At 47.3% G+C, this 7,017-nt stretch overlaps 1 pseudogene; it reads right to left on the bottom strand.

The window, feature by feature from the left end:
- Positions 1-543: 543 nt before the first annotated feature.
- On the bottom strand, positions 544-4,922 carry LOC101709544 (chromodomain Y-like protein pseudogene; annotated as a pseudogene).
- Between the last annotated feature and the right edge of the window lie 2,095 nt (positions 4,923-7,017).

Below are 7,017 nucleotides of genomic sequence, written 5' to 3'. Positions count from 1 at the left end.
ATTTCTGGCCTGCATCTGACAGAGATATTCTCAGGCCAAGAAGAAAGCAAAGAAGGGACACCAGTGCTGTGTCAAGAGGGCAGATGGCTTGGAGAGGTAGGACTATCAAGATAGAGGCGGTTGTTAAATGGTTTTAAATACTTAGAAGACTTCCTTGAATGCAAAATCCCCAGTCTGAGCAGGGGCAGCTCCTTCCAGCTCCCATCAAACAGGGCATATCAAGCCCTGAGTATGGGCACTGGGGAGCCACTATCTCTGTGCAAACACTGATTTTCTCCAAGTTTTTCATCACCAAGGATTCACTGAGTGCCAGGTGAGGGCCCCAGGCGTGGAGTTATGTTGTTTCTCACACACTGACAGTGGTATGGGATGAGTTTTAAGTCTGTTTCTGCAGCTCAAAGTATCTGGGGAAGAAATGGCAGACAATATGTTTCCAGAAGTTTTCAAAGACCCCCAGGTTGCTGGGTAAAGATACTCAGGGTTCCAGGGCTGGGAATGTAGCTCAGTGGTACAACACTTGCCTAGCATGCAGAGGCTCTAGATTGGATCCTTAGTACTGCCAAAAAAAGAAAGAAAACCAGATAGTGACCCTATGGATAAAGGAGGTTATTTTGTCCTTCTGAAGTTTATAAAATGCACAATCAATGTGTAGTAAAATAGAAAATTTTATATACATGGCATCAAATACCAGTATGCAAATGGTGAGAAGCTCAAATATTTTTAAGTAGAGGAAGAGTTATGCAGAAGTATTAAGGAAATAATTACTGTGAGACTTAAGTTTTCAGATTGTAGCTGAACATCATGGTTTGGAGACCTCTGATTCAGCTTTTATCTGCACCAGGCATTCTGGAAGCCTGGAATAATAGCTCCTTAGGCAGCATAAATCAGGATTGCTGAAATGAGTTGTTTTTTTTTGTACTGGGGATTGAACTCAGGAACCTTTGCTTGCAAGGCAGGCGCTGGAACCACTGAGCTAAATCCCCGGTCCTGAAATGATTTTTTTTTTTTTTTGAGCTTTGTAGTTATTTATTTTAAAGGTAGAGGACTTAAAAACTGCTCGGAAATAGCTTGGATGTCTCCAGTCCTGCTTCCAAGGACAAGCTACAGGTGAGCATGTTTCAGACCCTGAGGATGGACTGTGGCAACTGGAGCTGCCGACATGCCACTCAGGCCAGCTCTAGTGTCCTCCACACGTGGCCGCCCAACAGAATTCGTCGATTTTCCTCTGCAAGTACTTCAACATGGAGTCCATGCCCTGGGCTGAGACCCAGATCTTCTTCAGCACCTCACACTCCCTCTCGTTGGCCTGCTCCAGCTCCAGCTTCATGTTACATCGTACGAGGGCCTTGGACTCCTCCAGCACAACTGGATTACACAAGGCGAGCTCCTTGATGTGAACCATGACTTCCTGGGTGAAGGTCCCCGGCCAAAACACCTGGGAAAACAGGCCCTTGCCTCATGCCTTCTGTGCTGTCAGCTTCTGCCCGCTGAGCAACATCTCATTTGCAGATGCTCCTCCCATAATCTTGGGAAACATAACGGTAGAGCAGCCATCTGGACTCTGTCTGAAGGTAGCATAGGGTGTTTGAAACCAAGCCTTTTCATTAGCCCAAACCACATCACAAAGAGGCAATATGGATGCTCCTAGTCCAACGGCTGGGCCATTTACTGCTACAATAATAGGCTTCTTAAACTGAATGAAAGTATTCACGAAGTTTCTGATCGCCTCGGCCATTTTAGTGTTTTCTCTTTTCCAGTCACCTGTGAGACGCCGTATGAAATAAATAAAGTCGAGACCGCAGCAGAAGATGCTACCCACTGGGCTGAGCAGCATCAGCTTGCTGTCATCAGCCGCGGCCGTGTTCAGAGCACTCTGGACTTCTTTCATGACCTCTGGATTTAGTGAGTTATTCTCTGATGATTTTGTGGACAACAAGACGTGGGTGAAGCCATGCTGCTTCCTGACGACAATATCTCTGTATCTGTAGGCACTCTCTGTTTGCCTCACACTGAAACGCAACCGCTTGTCAAAAGGCTGGTCTCTTCCGTCATCAATAAATTTCCTTTTCACGGCTGTCACTCCTGTGAAACACATCTGTATGTTGGTTGTTTCATTGGCTGTGAGTGCATCCATGAATGGAGACGTACCTTTTCCGTTGACGACCAAGCCTGTGGCCATGGCTGCGGTCACGGGCCCGGCGCCTGAGGCACCAGCAGGTGTATCCGGGGCCTGCTCCCCATCCTGGCCTGCTCCGCCCCAGGGCCCAACAGAGCTCCCACGGGCTTCTCTGCCGCCACTTCCTCGGGACCCTGCTCGACGGGGTCCAGCTTCCTAGGGCCTTAGCTCAGAAAGCCTTCCACCGCGGTCCTGCTCTTAATGGGGCTCTTGGGCACGAGGATCTTGATCCCCGACTTTGCAAGGTCCATGCTCTTCCGGCCGGGCAGAGAGGGCGCCGTGCTTCTCCTGAGCTTCTGGCTGGCCTCGAGCAGCGCGCTGCTCTTGGACTCGGGGTCCCTGCCCATCACTGGTGCCTTCGGGGCGGACTTGGAGAAGCCGCTGGTAGGGGACCTGGAACTGTGCTTCCGGGCGTTGCTGGGAGAGGCCCTGCTGGCCCTCGGGAGCGCGCTCGCTCTCCCTCTGTCGCTCCCTGTGGCGCTGGTTGAAGTCTTGGATGTACTCCTCGTGGTTGACCCGGTGCTGCTCGGGCTCCCACGTGACGTCCTCCCTGTCGTGGCCTTTCCACCACACCATACGGTACTCGGTACTCGGTCTTCCCTTTTGTCAACAATCCTTTCAACTTCGTACAGCTCCTCGGAGGCCATGGCGGCGGCGGGCCCGCGCAGGGCCGCACTTTGTTTCAGTTGGTCCTGCGTGGCCTGCGCTTCCTGATCGCGCCGGGCGCGGGCGCGGTGCACCCGGGCGCCTCTCGAGCTCCGCGGCGACCCTGAAATGATTTTTTAAGAATATGTTTTCTGGCTTGTAGATTTTGTGCAGGTATTTTGGAACAATGTGCCAGGTTGTCTCAGTGTACCCTGGGATAGCTTTCTGGACAGCGAGGGGACTGACCAGTGCCCCAATTCTGGTTTTTACCCTGCCTTTGTCTCAGTGGATTTACTGAGTAGAAGGCAAGAGAAAGAGAAGAGGGGAGGGTCAGTAATCTCCAGCAGTTTTAAGTACCAGACACTGAACACTCCGTTGCTAACAAAGTTGAGCAGATGAGAAGGAAAGTTGCCAATGACATTTGGGTCTGATGTCTGTTTGAAGAGTGCATTCTTTGTTTCCATTAGGATTTTTGACTATCTTCTATCTTTTCTACATATGCCAACAAATTCACAAAGTTGCAGTTATTTTTGCCTGAGATAACTGGGCAAGTGATATACCTGTGGCAATATGAACAGAGGAAGAAATTAATCATCTGAAAAAAAAGCATAAACATGCATGCAAATATTTATGCAGATTTCTAAGTACCTATAATTGCCACATTTAGAACATTTATCTTAATCCACGGCTTTTTCCATTTATAGAAAATAATTTTTTAATAAAGATTCCATCATCCCTTGCAGACTTTCAATATGAATATTTCTTCCATATCTTGGAGAAGAAAAGTATCTCTTAGGATTTGCTGGTGTACTTGTTTACCTTTGAGGAGGGACATTGGCTGCACATTCTTTTATTGTGGAAAGAAAGTGGATAGGGGGCTCTCTTCTCTCTGCTTTGTTTTCTTGGGATTCTACTTTTAAAGTGTGTTCTTACAGAGTACCTTATACATCGTCATGGCACAGAAGTCAAGCAAAAGGCACTTTGCCTCTGGACACTAATGCTTCCTGCTGTGAAATCACAACAATGTGACTAGGCTCAATCAAAATCCCAGCCTCCAATGCAGTTGTGTAATTTCCTATGATAAATAGTTTGGACAAATGCTAATCAAAATTACTTTCTAACTCTACCTTATTCAGCAAGACGAATGCAGGACACGGCCCCAGGGGCTGGGATTTGTTAATTTGCAGATGTCTCTGCTCACATCTGTCTGACCATGTTGGCAGCCCCCTCCTCTCTGTGCACACATGTGTGGGTGTGGGCCCTCTATCGTGACACCCTGGCCTCCTCACATGCAGACCTGCTCCCACAATCCATGCACCATTCACCACGTCCATTCCAGGAAGTAGTTCTAATTTCCATGCTGCAAATTTATGTTCCAGAAAGCAAGAGGGCTCCCAATGACTTGAAGACACCAGCACTGACAGTGTGCATTGCTGTTCTTCTCCCCAGGTCATCCTCTCTTAGTGGGCGGGGGGACGTATGTGGTCAGGTGGGCAGGGAGATGACAGGAAAAACAATTTCAACTTGAGTATTTGAACCACAAAAGTAAATCTCAAGAGACTGCGGGTTGGGGAACCATTTCAAATGGGTTGATGGAGTTCAGAAAGAATCCTTAGGAGGGCAATCAGATCTGCTAGAATGATGTCACTGCAGTTTTGGGATGAGGCTAACAACACAAGGAAAAGGGAAGGTCAGCTTCTCATCCACTTTGTGAGATGATGTCCACTTGAACAGGGATGGATGAGTTCAGGGCACAGCATAGTCAGGATTTGGATTTTAGCTGTTTCCTGCTTTTGTTGTTTTGTGAGAGGGCCCCCCCCCCGCCCCCCCAAGTTTATGAATATCTCTCTGATGGGACTGAGTTCCTTTGGCATGAGTCCTGCACAGTGCCCTTACGTGGTCAACCTCTGAGTAGAAAGTGTTGGCCTGGAGTAAGAACAATTCCACAGTGTGGATGCCATTTCCCCACCCAGGTCTTAACCTTTCAGAGCGAGACAGACAACCAGGAAAGTAGGAAATCGAAACAAGCTATGTTTAGCCAAATTTTACATACCATAATCTCTTTACCATGGCCAAGCAAGGCAGGAATGCTCAAGCCCATCGGTTCTGGCTCAAATTCATTCCAGAGGGAAGTGATTTACAGCTTAGCACCATCCTCGACTCATGCCTGAGAGTGAAGTCAAATGACCCAAGAATAACGTTAGTCTGCACTGAGCTGGGTGAGAGTGGCCTTCTAAAGGGTGGTCTCAGGCACGGGTGTTCCCCCGAGGAAACTCATGCTCATACAGCCCTCCAACGTCCTGAGAAGGGTCAAGTAGCATTCCTATTTTAAGAGATTGACAGTACATGAGTTACGAGGCTTGCGGGAGGAGTGGAGTCTGGCCCAGGCGCCTTTATTACTCTTCACTAGTGAATCTTGAGTCAACCCAGGCCAATGAGACCCAGCAAGTTCCACCCTCTTTGCTGCCCCAGGCGTGACACCAGGTCCTTCTGCCTCATACTGGATATAGAAAGACAGCAGTATGTTGGAAGGCAGGTTGAATAGGTGGAAGAAAAAAATGAGGCAAAATTTTGAGATTTCAATGGTTTAAATAACTTGATATAAAAATGATCCTCTTAAAACAATCTGAGGTCCCAAAAATGCATCTGACAAGCTTATAAATGGTGAGATGTTGAAATTATTTTGAGACAGATGCCTTTTTAAACTGTATTCAAAACACCTTTTGGGGCGCCTAGTTGCACAGTTCCTCAAGCAGGAGGTATTTCATCTTCACAACATCTGGAACTGTCAGAGGGAAGGCTGCAGACCTCAACAGATGGAGGCCCTTGTACATAAAAGTGCACCAACAAATCATGACCATGATTGCAGAACACCACAAGCATTTCACAGGCAGCTATGGAGAAAACGATGCCCCAGTGGGGAGGAATCTCAGCCATAACTCCCTGGTCCTTGTACCTTCACTGCTGAATCAATTCTGTGAAGCAACTTTTCTCCAGTTCTCTGCCAAGTGACTAATAACTGCAGGCCAGTTTATTTTCCCAGCTTGTAGGATGTGATTGATAAGAAATTCCTTTTTAAAAACACTCTTTGGGGTAAAAACTTTATCCCACGAATTCATAGGTTTGGCAGAGTAGGGGCAATTTGTGATATTGCCCAAAGGAATCTCCATGTTTATTTGTTTAAGGGGTTTCCACTAGCTTTGCTGGGAGGGGAAGTGGGGACAGGCAGAGTAAGACAGTGTCAATAATTTGCTGCATAAAGGGGATCAGCATGGCAGCACATTGGCTTATTGTGATAGGCAAAGCCATGTGGCCAAGTCACAGTTGATTAAGGCGTCCTACACTGCTGGGACCTTGAGTAATCAGCCTCCTATTAAAACCAAACAGGCTGGGGGCAGGTAGCAGAGTGATAGAGTGATTAGCATGCACAAGGCCCTGGGTTCAATCCCCGGCACCAAAATGAAAACCCCCACAAAAACTGATACTTTCATTTGTCATTTCAGGGGCAAAGGATCAAAAGTGCTTTAAAAACCCATAGCTTCAAGCTTGAAATTTTTATGCAGCTGCATGTAAGAGTGCAGTGAAACAGATAAAAGCAGGAGAGACCTCACAAAGGACCAAGCCAGAGCACCACACAACTTTCCTATTAATTATGGCAATAAAACCAATACGGTACTGTTGACAATAATGATGATAACAATAATGGCTTTTAATTCATTTTACTAAAGCAGCTTTGGATTTTGTGGGATTGAGGAGAAAGTGAAGGGGGCTGTGGGAAACTTTGGGATTTATAAGCAGCTCTTTGGTCCTCATAAGGAGGGCAGACTCTTCCAGGGCAGAGGGAAAGCTGATGTTATAATAAAATCTCTGTCATCATTGCTGACTTAGCTTTGCTTTAATGGCACCCTGGTCATCAAGCACATCCTTTAAATTAATCTCCTGGCCAGAGGAGTGGTACTCCCTGGAATTTGAACAATGTAGGCAGCCTGGCCTGAGGAAACTGGGCCAGGCGTGGTCAGAGGTGGAAAGAGGTGGCGATTATCTCCAGGGTCAAGTGTTTAAACATCTGGTGCTTCCACAAAGCCAGCTTCTACTTGAACCCCTCTGCTTGGGCAGAAGGATCAGGGAGCCCCTGGATGTGAAATTTGCATGAGTTACTTGGTTTTTCCCCTGTGCTTCTCAGAGAAGCATGCCAG

Source organism: Heterocephalus glaber, unplaced genomic scaffold, assembly GCF_053883595.1.
Source record: "Heterocephalus glaber isolate CG9 unplaced genomic scaffold, H.glaber_assembly_v1.0 deba00000347, whole genome shotgun sequence".
Lineage (NCBI taxonomy): Eukaryota > Metazoa > Chordata > Mammalia > Rodentia > Bathyergidae > Heterocephalus > Heterocephalus glaber.
The sequence above is the reverse complement of the archived record's forward strand: the minus strand, read 5'-3'. Positions and strand labels throughout refer to the sequence as shown.